The sequence below is a fragment of the Neomonachus schauinslandi genome, chromosome 7, assembly GCF_002201575.2.
Source record: "Neomonachus schauinslandi chromosome 7, ASM220157v2, whole genome shotgun sequence".
Lineage (NCBI taxonomy): Eukaryota > Metazoa > Chordata > Mammalia > Carnivora > Phocidae > Neomonachus > Neomonachus schauinslandi.
In genome coordinates, this window is record NC_058409.1 from 45,979,279 (window position 1) to 45,992,975 (window position 13,697).

Consider the following 13,697-nt stretch of genomic DNA (forward strand, 5'->3'; position numbering starts at 1 on the left):
TCTTATAGGCAGCATATAGATGAGTCTTGTGGTTTTTTTTTTTTTAATCCATTCCATCTATTGGTACAGACTTCCCATGGAGATAAAGGATGTACCAAGCTGTTATCTTCATATCTTTTAATAGTGGAATCTCAGGCTGTTTTGATTGCCAAGAGCAGGAATTTACTCAGAAACTAAAGTAAACAAACAAACCTGGATTAGAAATGTTTTTGTCCTTAGCCCTGCTGGACAGAAATGGTGTGTGTGTGTGTGCGTGCGTGCGTGCCTATGTGTGTGTTGCCTTCCATAAAGAGACCATAATAACATGCTATATTGATAAATAATTTTAGATCACTTAACCTTTTCACATATTATATGTAATATTATAACAACCATGAGTATACTAAGAAGTAGATTAGGCAAAAACTATTACTTACTCATATACAGAGAAGATGAAACTTAAGTGGTTTGACAGTTGTTTTCTTTTTCTTAAATTTTTTAAAGATTTTATTTATTTGAGAGAGCATGAGCAGGGGGAGGGGCAGAGGGTGAGGGACGAGCAGACTCCCTGCTAAGCGGGGAACCCAACAAGGGGCTCAGTCCCAAGACCCTGAGATCATGACCTGAGCCAAAGGCAGCTACTTAACCAGCTGAGCCAGCCAGACACCCCTGCCCATTATTTTCTAAACTCAGTGATAAAGTGTTATGATTGGTGTGCGCATTGGGAGATGGTGGTGCTGCTTTCATTTAGATAGCATCTTATGGGTAGGACTCTGAAATAATATTTGAGCTGAGACCCAAAGAAATAGGAAAAGAACCAGCCATTCACAGAGATAAAAGGGAGCATTTGAGGCAGAGCAAATAGCAAGCACAAGTTATGTGAAACAGTAAAAAAGAGAAAGGCAAGTACTCTAAATAGCTAATAATTGGAGCTTATTTAAGTAAGCCATATAGTTACATTATTATATAACCTTTGAACGTATTGTTTATTGTGAGATTTAGTATTATGGGAAATTCTTAATCTAACATAGTAAATGAGAATGTAAAACCATAATTTTAAATACTATATAGTTAGGAATATCAATTAAAATTAAAAGAAATATAAAAGAAAGTATATGAAATATTAGCAGTGTTTTATTGGGAAGTGGGGTCATAGGTCATTTATTGGTGATCTACTTACCATTATTTTCTACATTTTCCGCATTTTATTTTTCAACTTCATTTCAAAGAAAGTTCTCAAACATCTTTCATCAAGAACAGCATTATCCTGGGGCCTGGGTGGTACAGTTGGTTGAGTACTACTCTTGGTTTCAGCTCAAGTCATGATCTCAGGGTCCTGAGATTGAGCCACGTGTTGGGCTCTGCACTCAGCATGGAGTCTGCTTAAGATTCTGCCCCTCCCCAAAAACTAATGATGTAATGTATGGTGATTAACATAACAATAAAAAATTTTTTAAAAACTAATGATGTGTATTGTATGGTGACTAATATAATAAAATTTTTAAAAAAAGATTCTGCCCCTCCCACTTATGCTCTCTCTCTCTAAAATAAATAATATTTTTTTAAAAAGCAGCATTATCCTGAATACTGAAATTCATTTAAGTATTGGTGTGTCTTGAATATATTTTTCTGAAAAGTGAATATATTAGAAAGTTAAAGTACAATATTGCTACCAAAGAATCATCCAGTGCATCATTTTGTAAAAACTTCCAATATTACACATAATCATATTCATTTTATAAACACATTTAAGAAAATAAGATTGTAGCTATGTATGCATCATGTACACACCTACGTACTTCACACCACCTGGAGGTATTAAGTGGAAGGAGTTCCAAAATTTGTAGAGTTCTCTCAACCACCTGCCAGCAGTTTCAGAGTTTCTTTGTTTGTTTGTTCTTAACCAGTGACATTTTTTAATTCTGTGTTTCAGACAAAGAAGTAAAAATAGCTTGGGATACAAATTGCCACATTGAATTTGAATCTATTTATACTTAATGTAATTTTTAGATTTTCTATAACAAGCATGTGTTACTTCTATTTTTCTGTATTTGAATGATTAATGTAGATACTGACTTAGTTCATTTTTAACTAAAAAAAAATTAAACCATTATTTTTTAAAAAACCATAAAAAGCTAAAGACCTTTTAGCCAGTACTCCCAGTCCAGATCATTTTCCACTGCCCACAGAAAGGATCAGCCTTTGGAGTTTATTTTATAAACTTCTGGCCTTTCAAAGGAAAATATATATATATATATATATATATATATATATATATAAGAGAGAGAGAAATACATATATAGAAATATAGATCTAGAAAGATATATATGTCTAGAAATATAGAGAGAAAGATAAGTATCTAGGAATATATATATATCCATATAATATATGGCATTGTTCTGCCTATGTTATTTCTGTAAAAGTGGTATTATACTGTATTAAATTGTGCCACAGTAGTTTGTTCCTGTTGAATCATATTCTATTGCATGAATATGCCACATTTTTGTTTGTAGTTTTTCTTTTGATATGAACTTTATATACAGTGAAATTTAGAAATCTTAGTTGTTCACTTACTATTTTAACAAATGCACACACCTTTGTATTTAGTCTCCACTAAGATATAAAACCTTACGTTATTCCAAAAAATTTCCTATTCCCCTTTCCAGCCATTTCCTGTTTCATACCTTGGAGCCAACTACTATTCTGATCTTTTTCAACCACAAAGTAATCTCACTTAGTGTAGAATTCTACAAAAATAGAATTAGGTGTTATGTACTCTTTGGTGTAAGGCTTCTTCCATTAAACAGTGTTTTTGTGATTCACTAATGATGTTTTATATATAAGTAATTGATTTTTTTATTGCTGAATGGTATTCCACTCTATGACTATACCAAAATATATTTATCTGTGCCTCCACAAATCCCCTTAGCAATATTTGTTCTGGCCTAGCTACCACCTAGGAGAACAACTCAACTTTGGCTCTGTCCAGCAGCTACTCCAGCAAGCAGGTTAACAAGAGCTTCTCTGTTATCACTGAAGCATTAGATGCAGTGAGGACCCCTCGATTCTCATGTGTGTGTAACCTGGACGTGAGGGGGTGTTAATGCCCAGTGGGGCACATTTTGGATCAATAGGAGATGGGCACCAGCAGATACATTTTTCTCCCTTCATCCCTCAGCAGACTATAGATCACACTACATGTAGTGGGGACATGGTAGTTCATAACCCTCTCCTAAAACTGTACTCGATACCAATTAAAGGCCTACTCAGAAATCTATCCTCTCATATCTTCTCTTCCTCTTAACCTCACTCTCTTTTTCTCTCACGCCTGCACTCCCTAATAAACTAATAGCATGTAAACTTCTGCCATATTTTGGATTCTGGAGAACCCCAGCTAATGCATCCTATCTGTAGAAATTGATGTTATTTTTAATCTTTGTCCTTGTATTCACCTGAATGGTTTCGCTGGGGTCTTTCCAGTATGGCAAGTACATTTTTCTCTTTTACCAATCTTTCTATTCTCTAACATAAGTGATATTTCCTGAGCATCTTCTATATCCAAGCGTTCTTCTAAGTAATAGGAATACAGTGATTAAATATATTAAACATAATATTCATGATTGCTTCTTGATGGCCAGAAGTTATATAGAAATGGTTTGAAGGCTATTGATTAGCCATTTCTAGTCACTTCTATTACCTTGCCTCCATTGCTTTGCTCTGACAATAGCAGAAATAATAGTATTTTTAAAACATGAATATTGGTATATTTTTAATAATTTCAGATTCAAAGACCTTTATATTGAATGTGACCACAGGCTATTTTATATTTCTATGACAGGGACTTGCAAATGGATAGTAGATGTCCTGTATAGAGAATCTGGAGGACACTTTGTTTCACAGAAAGTACAGTCTCTCAAGTAAGGCTACTGATATATCAGGATTAGCCTCCTGGTATTCATCCCATATTATTTCCCCTGAATCACTTAAGGCCAATTGGAGCACATAGTTATGGCTATAAATGGGGAAGGGTGAATTTCCCAATTAAAAAAAATCAATAAATTGTTGGCAGATGGGCGGAATGAATGCTGGAAAGGTTTCCCCAAAAGTGTCCACTAAAGCAAACCATACCAGATCTGAATGGTGTGTAGGAATTAGGGAAGAGTAGAGGTGAAAAGTAGGCAGAAGGAAGAGCTTATGCAAAAGTTCCAAATTAGTGAGGAATTTGGTCTAACTGAGAAAGAAAAGGATAGTTTTTAGAGATGTCATTTAGGGTACTGAGTCAGTTCTTGCCTAAAGCTGGATGCACTTCTAGATTTTTCGATTACTGGCACCAGTAGATTCCATTTTAACTTTTGAGTCACTTAGAATTGGGTTTTCTGTAATTGCAACAAAGAGATTTCTAGCAAGATGTTGACTTAAATACCACTACCTCAAGGAAGCCTTTCTGGACCCCACACTAATTTGAGTTCCTCTGTTTTATGCTTTCTTAGCATCCTTTTATTCTCTGCCACAAGACCAAAGCTACATAGTGTATTCTCAGAGCCTGGGAAAGTGGCTGGAACACAGTGGGCCCTCAATAAATATTTTTTGAGAGAATATAGAGATTAAAAAGCTGAATTAGGAAGTGGCAATGAAAATAAAGGGAATCACAATTAAGAGAGTACAGGGGAACATTGAAACAGTTGAAGAACTAAACTTGGCAAAGATTGGATGTAGGAGGTGAGGGGCAAGAGTCAAATCTGGGGGAGAAGTGAATTCAAGTTAGAATATGTTAAGATTGGAGTCCTAGTATGGTCATTTACAAAAGGCAGTGATAATTTTTTATTTGGAGATCAGAAGAGGGTAAGATTAATCAAAGATTTTGCTGGCATCATTACAAAGGAAATAGATTCTGAGGACAGTAAGAAAGAGTAAGTTCACCTAGGGAACTAGAAAGTGCAGAACACAATCTTCATAAAGACCATTACTAAAAGGGCATTGGCAGAGAATACATACATAAGAAGTCAGTAACAATGAGGGATATCCATACAATGAAATATTACTTGATCATAAAAAGGAATGAAATACTGATGCATACTATAACAGAGAAAAATTTTGAAAACATTAAGTGAAAAGAAGCCAAATACAACAGGACATGTTTTGTATGATTCTGTTTATATGAAATGTTCAGAATAGGCAAATCTATAGAGACAGAAAGTAGGTTTGTGGTTGCCGAGGGTGGGGCACCAGGAGGAGGGGAGAGGGAAATGGGAAGTGACTGATAATGGGTATGCAGTTTCTTTTTGGAATGAGGAAAATTTTCTGATATTCGGTGGTGGTAATGGCTGCACAACCTTTTGAATATACCAAAGCCCCTGAATTGTGCACTTTAAAATGGTGAATTTTAGGGTACGTGAATTATATGGCAAAAAATGTCAGTAATAGGCAGAAATGGTACACAAGACACACTTAAAGAAAAAGGTAAATAAAGCAGGTGGACAGTTACAGTGAAGCCAGAAAAGACAAAGGGAAGTTCATTCTCTCTCCCTCTCCTTCTCTCGCCAACATTGAGACAAAGTAAAATGTGTTCCATAGAATAATGATTGCATTTTGTAGTCTTTAAGAACATGGTAACTAGTGCCTTTTAACTATGTGGTTGTGTATTACCAACTATAAGCATAAATAAAGATACAATATCTTGATATTTTCCTTTTTGGAGCTAACCAATGACCTGGAATTTGCATTTTTCCTCCCTCAAGTAAACATGGCAGAAGACTTTGCAAATGAGGTGAAAACTTTCCAGAATTACCAATGTGTTAGAAATGTTACATAGCAAAACACTCTTCCTTTAATTTCAGACAGGATAGTAATTTTTTTAGTGTATGTGACTATTAAATTTAAATGCTTCCACAAAAATATGCACAGAATATATACTGCATCATTTATCATTTTATAAAGATCTAATAACTTGTGCAGAACATGTATTTTTAAAATAACTGCTAGCACATCCTTGGTTTTCAAACTAAAAACAGAATATACTTTCAAAAAGTGACCAGCACTACAAAATATTGCAAACATTTTATTTAAAATGCCAAAAATGGGGGTGGTGAGCAATACAACTTATATAAAGCAAAAGTCATAATTTTTTCCATAAAAAACAGTAAATTTTAGAGCTCATATGTACTCTAAAGAGAGCCAGAAATAGCAGAAATACATTCTTTCAATTTTGCTGAAGAAGGGTTTCCATTCTAATTCATTACATTTAGTCTCCAAACCCAAGTAATCTGGGGAAATTTATAAAGTCTAGCCTGAGCATTTGCAATTGTTTACTGTGAATGTGGGTCATTTTCATTTCTTTCAATGCAAAGACTGTTTCCTTAGTTTTTTACTTCATTTAACTTGATTTTTTGTTTCATAAATAAATTGATTATCATTTGGTTTAATATTCATATTAAGAGAGCAAATAAGTTGCACAAAGTTGCATTCCCCAGAGCTTTTAATGGGATAAATATAAGTCTTCCAAAGGCCAGTATAGGGAAAATGACCGTATGCACTTCTTTGGAGTTTTCTATTTTATACATATATCTAGTTTCATCAGTATATAGAGTGGATCCCTGAAGGGATTTATTTATGAAGTAACATAATGAATAAATGGTTTCTGAATAACTCTGTATCTGATGGCTTGGGTAATACTCAGTATTGTATTAACCTGCAAACATACAGAGAAGTATGATGGTGAGTGGGGAAAAATATTCTAAGCCGTCATTGGTCACCTCTTAAAGGTATGTGGAGTCTTCATTTAGTCTCTTCCTTCCTGTGGGTATGCTGGTGAATTACAGGAATAAATATTGGGAAATTTCCACTCAAAATTTGGATTACAACAGCCCCAGTATTCATTTGAGACCCCATGAATTCTGTTTTTCCTTTACCACAGGTTGTAGGGATTTGGTGTGTTTCTTCTTTTGTAGGTCCTAACTACTGATGTTCACTCTAGACCTTGGGATGTTATTTTGGATTTTTTTTTTTTTTTTTAAGTAAAACAAGCACTCAAGCTAGAACATCTAGATCATTTTGCCATAGATTCCTAGAATTAACTCTAATCTAAAGGTATTTCTGTTTTGCAAAGTTCTATAAAAAACAATTCAGATAAAGTAATTTTCAGTCTATCTAGAATAGCTCCTTAATGAGGTGTTCTAATTAAGTGAATATTTGTATTAAGCAACCCCATATGAATTGCCAGTTATCAAATAATCGTAATGTAGAAAGTGTAACTAAACCTCTATCGAAGATCATTTCATCTTTCCTTGATGCTTTAGAGGCAACCTCAGAGTATTATAGTAGCTCTTGCTTTTCATTTTAAATGACACTATTTATCAAGGCTCCTGGGTGGCTCCATCGGTTGAGTGTCCAACTCTTGATTTCAGCTCAGGTCATGATCTCAGGGTTGGGAGATGAGCCCTGCATTGGGCTCCACAGTCAGCACGGAGTCTGCTTGTCCCTCTTTGCTCTTCCCACTGCATGCATGCGTGCTCTCTCTTCTCTTAATAAGTAAAATAGTTAAAAAGATAAAAATAAAAAAATAAGTGAAGTTATTTGTCATCTAATGGAATTGTAAACATTAAGCTGACTGATTTTTCTCTTGATACTGTGGTCTATCTAGTTGTGGCTATCTGAAGTAAATGCTCCATACCTTCTTCCTCTCTCCTTCCCTACAGTATTCCGCCGTTCCTTTTGTACTTCTTAGAGCTTTTATTTCTTTAGATCCCAGAAAGGAGAGAACTGACCATCATTTAGACCCCGCACTGTATTTTTTCCCTAAATTATCTTGCTTAGTAAGATGAGATTACTGTCGATATTGCCAATTCACTAAAACTTACATGTTTCACTACAATATCTAATACAGGCCTACGGCCCAAATCGCCTTTGCTTTCTACCTCCTACTGTATTTGTTGTCATACTTTTTGGACTCAAGATCCCTTTAAAATCTTAAAGTTATTGAGAACCCCAAAGAACTTCTGTGTATATGGATTATAAATATCTACCATGTTATAAATTAAAACAGAAACATTTTTAAAGATTAATTCATACACAGATAATAATAAACCATTATAATGGAATCATAACATATATTATGAAAAATAATTGAAAAAAATTGAGAAGAATGGCATTTTTACAAATCTCTTTAATATTTGGCCTCATAAACAACATATGTATTCTCACATCTGCTTCTGCATACAGTCTGTTGCCATTTGTTGTTTTGATTGAAGCATATGAAGAAAATCCAGCCAGACACATAGTCAGAAAAGGGAACTGTATTATAATAGCTTTTCAAGATGATTTTGGATAGATGTCTTTGATATTACACCAAAACTTGACAAGTGCTAGATTATTAAAGGCTAGTTGCAATATGGAATCTGACACTTGATGTGAACTTTAAATACTCTGTTACGTTAAAAACCATTGTTCTGTCTTTACACTTTGAGTGCTTCGTTTACTTATGCATAGTTTTGTAATATCATGCATTAAACATTTGGAAACTATTGGCTCATTGAATTTTACCACTCTTCTAAATGTTGTCATATATCATCTTTTCAGAAAAGTCTTGTAAATATTGGGAAGCTATAAACATATAGAAGTTTTCTAAAATTTTGATTTTTGCTTGAAATCCCAAATTTTATCATTTTATTTGGCAGCAAATACTATCAGTTTTTTCCCTTGAAGTGACAGATTTGCTTTGTTCATTTTTGTGAAAATGCCTGTCAAATAACCGGATCTGAATAATGAGTTTTCCTGGCCATTGTTTATTACATAACAATAGTATTCTGTGGGGAAAACAGCTAGCTCAGCTCACAACTAAAACAATATCAAAGGCGCTTTTTCTTAAAATAACCATTATGCTTCGGTATGCAACAGAAATGCTCTCTGTGTACTTCCTGTTTCTCTCACATGGAGTATTAAAAGATAATTAATAAAAATTAATCTTTTTCCTGCTTCATCAAGGGCATTCTTAGATTCTTAGCAAAAACTGGCTTTTGGCTTTTTTCTCCCCTGTATGTGGTAGAATACACACACACAGAATAAATTAGGTGCAAATTTTAACCTATTTTAATTATATTTATTACTTCCTTTGGAGACAATTTGAAGCAAAATTAAATTATGATATTGATTCAATGCATATTTTTAAAGAAAATAGAATTATAAAAATATGTTTTTGAAAAGAATAAACATATAACACTGCCAGAAAATAAGACAGCATGCTATCAGTGGACCACAGTCTTCCAGGAATATCTAGGGGGTGGAAGGCATTTTGCATTTATTTAGAAAATCAAGCAAATTTATTGGTTTTTTTTTAAAGGCCAAGATATTAACTGATGTAGAATTAAGAGCAGTTCTCGTTAGAGACCTGGAGTGACTTCAAGATCAATTAGGAAGAACTTTGAATGCATATTGCTAAGTGAAAGAAGCCAGTCTGAAAAGGCTACATCCTGTGTAATTCCTATTATATGATGTTCTGGGAAAGGAACACTATATACAGAGATCAGTAGTTGACAGGGGTTGGAGAAAAGGTAAAAAGGATGAATGGGGGAGGATGGGGCTTTTAGGGAAGTGAAAGTATTCTATGTGATATTGTAGTTGTGGATAAATGACATTCATTTGTTAAAACCCATAGAATGTACAAAACCAAGACTGAACCCTAATATAAACTACGGACTTGGGCTCACTTTGGCAGCACATATACAAAAATAATAAACTAAGGACTTCAGTTAATAGTAATGTATCAGTATTGGTTATCAACTCTAAAAATGTACCATAATGGATGGGGCACCTGGGTGGCTCAGTCATTAAGCGTCTGCCTTCGGCTCAGATCATGATCCCAGGGTCCTGGGATCGAGCCCCGCATCAGGCTCTCTGCTCAGCGGGGAGCCTGCTTCTCCCTCTCCCACTCCCCCTGCTTGTGTTCCCTCTCTCGCTGTGTCTCTCTCTGTCAAATAAATTAAAAAATATATATATATATATTAAAATGTACCATAATGGTAACAGAAGGTGAAACTCTGTGTGCACGTGCACGTGCGTGTGTGTGTGTGTGTGTGTGTGTGGTGGAAGGAGGTATATGGGAATTCTTTGTATTTTCTGTACAATTTTCCTGTAAACATAAAATTCATTTAAAAAAGTCTTAAATATAATATTAAATATAATGACAGCAGCAAACACATTCCACGTACTGTTCTGAATGCTTTATATATATTAACTCTTTTAATCCTTTCAACTATGAGTTAGGTACTTTCATATCCCCACCTTACAAATGAGGAAAGTGAGACTCCAGGGAGTTAAGTAATTTGCATAAGGTCATACAGGCAGCAGTGGCAGAGCCCAAACAGGCTCTGGAGTCTTGCTCTTATGCACTGCCCTACTATCACTTATTAAAAAATAACTGAGGGTTCTAGAGGGGAAGGCAATGGGGGATGGGTTAGCCTGGTGGTGGGTATTGAGGAGGGCACATTCTGCATGGAGCACTGGGTGTTATACGCAAACAATGAATCATGGAACACTACATCAAAAACTAATGATGTAATGTATGGTGATTAACATAACATAATAAAAAAATTTTTAAAAATAGTAAGTTGGAGGAATAAGGCAGCAGTAATCACAATATTATAAATGAGCTAAAGGCACTGCTGTTTTGTTGTCATTATTACTAATAGCAACTCATGGTCTGTTAATTTTTGTGCTAGTTTTTACTGGGGTTTTTTTGAAACATTGCTTTATATTATTTATCAGTTTACTTTTTCCTCTTCTGAGACTGGAAACCCCTAGAAAGGAGTTTGAGAGACTGCGTGTTTGGTTCTTGTAGAATAATTCCCCTGGAGCCAAAAGTAGTTGTACATCGGGCACCTGTTATATTCACCTGCTAATTTTAGTAACAGTGCCTTAACATTTACTTCCCTGTAGATCCTACCTGGGTTATCTTTTTCTTTTAACCTACATCATAATCAGCAGCAGTTAACATTTATTATTTGCTAAGACATTCTGAAGTCCTTTAACTCACTTAAGAATGTGGTAGTGAAGAAGAGTGCTGCTCCAGATCCATAAGGGCTGGATTGAAATCCCAGCTTCACCACTAGGGGTTTGAGTTTCTCATTTTCTGAGTGAGCTCTCTGTTCTCAGTTTTCTTTATTCTGGAAAATGATGATAGTAATAGTACCTACTTCATGGGGGTTTTGTGTTGAGGAAATTATGTACGACTTTAATTGTCTTATTTCTAAGTCCCAAAGTATTTCTTGGGGAACACAAGATAAATGTTTAGTTCCATGACAAATGTACTGTATTAAGAGGAAAAATGTTATGCTGTGGTTCATGTCATTTTGGTTTGTAAATAGGTATTTCTTTTATAATCTATTTTCTCTTAAAATCTATTTGTTTTTAGATCTAATCATGAAAACTACACAGGAAAATTAGGATCACTCTCATGCAGATACTTGTTTGTTTATCTCATCTCCTCTTAATATTTTTCTGAATGAATACCCTCCATCTTTTTTATTAAAGATTTTAGTTATTTATTTGAGAGTGCTTGAGAGAGAGATCACCAGCAAGGCGGTTAGGTAGAGGGAGAAGCAGACTCCCCTCTGAGCAAGGAGCCCGATGTGGGACTCGATCCCAGGACCCTGGGATCATGACCTTAGCTGAAGGCAGACGCTTAGCCAACTGAGCCACCCAGGTGCCCATCTTTTAACAGTACTTCCAAGGAGGTGGTTTCAGAAGTCATGCTGCCGTGGCCCTCAGTGTTTCTGTGGATAACTCTAGTTTGTCTGTGTTCCTCAAAGTAACTACAAATGTGTTGTAATATTTATACAGTGAGAGGCACATAAACCCACCCTATCCTGCGTTTGAAGTTAGATTTGCTTATTAAGTAACCACATCATACTCTGACCTTAGTTAAGTCAGTTAAAATCCCTAGCTCTTCTTGACATAAATTGCTTTTAGCTAAATTTTATTCATCTTCTATGTGTGCAGTCCATTTTGGAGTCTTCAATTAGGAATTTATATGTATCCCTGTTAAATTTAATCTTGATTTCCACCCAGCCACCTATTGAGACTTTTTTAATCTTGACTCTGCCAACTGGTTTAGTGTAGTTTACATTTCTATATTATTTGCTAATGGCATACCTTGTTCCAGAAAGGATTTTCATTCTTAACTAGATAGCTCTCTTTTCTGTCCCCTTTCCCACATTTCTGATAAGCATTTCTGGAGTCTTCATCTATGACAATTGAAATATTGAGGAGATGAAGATGGGTTCATAGACACACCTATGAAAAACCTCTTTCTAGTTTGGCAGTGATCCATTAATGAGTAATTAATTTTTAAAATATAATTGTCCAACTAAGGGGAATTTAAATAAAAACTTGAAAAAAAAAGTAACTATCCATCCAACAGCAAATTTTCTGTTATACAACCCTACATCTCTGCAATTTGGAGAAAAATCCAGTAGAATTCTATCCTTGAGGTAATTTGTTGTCTTCTTATATAACCATATTTATTAACCGATGTGTGCAGTCTTCTGAATTAATAAAAACTCTTAAACCTATTTAACTCCTTAAAACATAGTGAATTCTACAGGTCTTTATATATGTTATTTCTATGGTGAGGGCTGCTTCACTTAGCTTAAATAATAGATGAATAGTTGCAACCTCATTTTCTATTTTCAAACTTACATCAAGTTTATTTTCAAAATATTGTTTGTGTTTTTAAATAACAAAGATTTTATTTCTTTGATGTGTATTTTACTGAAATCTAGTTACTTTTGTCGTATATGTAGAGACAAAGTACTTCACAGGAATAAAATTCTGCACAAATATTTGGGTCACAACTTGAAATGCTTTAAGAGGTTCTAAAAATTATGGGGTTTTTTTATGCCCTGGGTTTCTTCAAGGTTAATTAGTTCAAATCTCAAGGCACAGTCCTGAGAGTCTAATGCAAGCAGAATAAGCTGGTACTATGAAATAAAATTTAGGTAAGTCAGAATCTGGGTCCATAGATGTTTTTATCTGGGATGCCTAATTCAGTACTAATTATTTACTTATGCCTTTCACTTTGCAAATATCTTAGAAGTTTAGGAGAGGATATTCATACATCATTAATGAGTGAAAATTATGGATTTTGTGGCCTTTCCTGCAGATTTTTCTTTATTATTGTTCAGATCATAGCCACAAGCTTTCTGTTGGTGAGAGGCATTTACTTCATATCCTCTCTGTAGTAAACTTTGTTTATGTTATATGGGATTTCACAGAATGCATGTTGTCTAGTGGATTACCTCACGTCATCCTCGCAACATCCTCACAGATGGGGAAATTATGAGGCTAAGTTACAGGAATTCTTTTACCAGACCCTATGCTGCTAATGTCTAAGCTGCCTCTTTCCTAAGGACCTCTTTCTTAACTATTCTTTCTGGGAGGGGGCAAGGGACTCATCCTATTTCCCAGCTACTAGGCTGATTCCAGAATTACTGCAAGTCTTTTTGCCTTGTCTACTTCCTGATGTATGTTAGGCTTTGGCCATTTCTTGGCCTTGAGGTCCACAAAGGGACAAAGTATAGAGAATGCATGCATGGTATGAGGATGAAGTATGATATCCTGTTGCCCTCACTTTTCCTCATCTGCTCATGCCCATAGAAGGCTCCATAACCTTGTGACAATCACTTTATTTGCTGTGGTTGGGAGTGGGATAGATGGGGAATCTATAA

The 13,697-nt window shown here is 35.0% G+C and overlaps 1 protein-coding gene across 1 annotated transcript in view; it reads left to right on the top strand.

Annotated features, from left to right (window-relative positions):
- The window catches only part of RNF180 (ring finger protein 180), a 152,548-nt gene that overhangs the window by 99,853 nt on the left and 38,998 nt on the right, over positions 1 to 13,697 (top strand). The window lies entirely within an intron of this gene.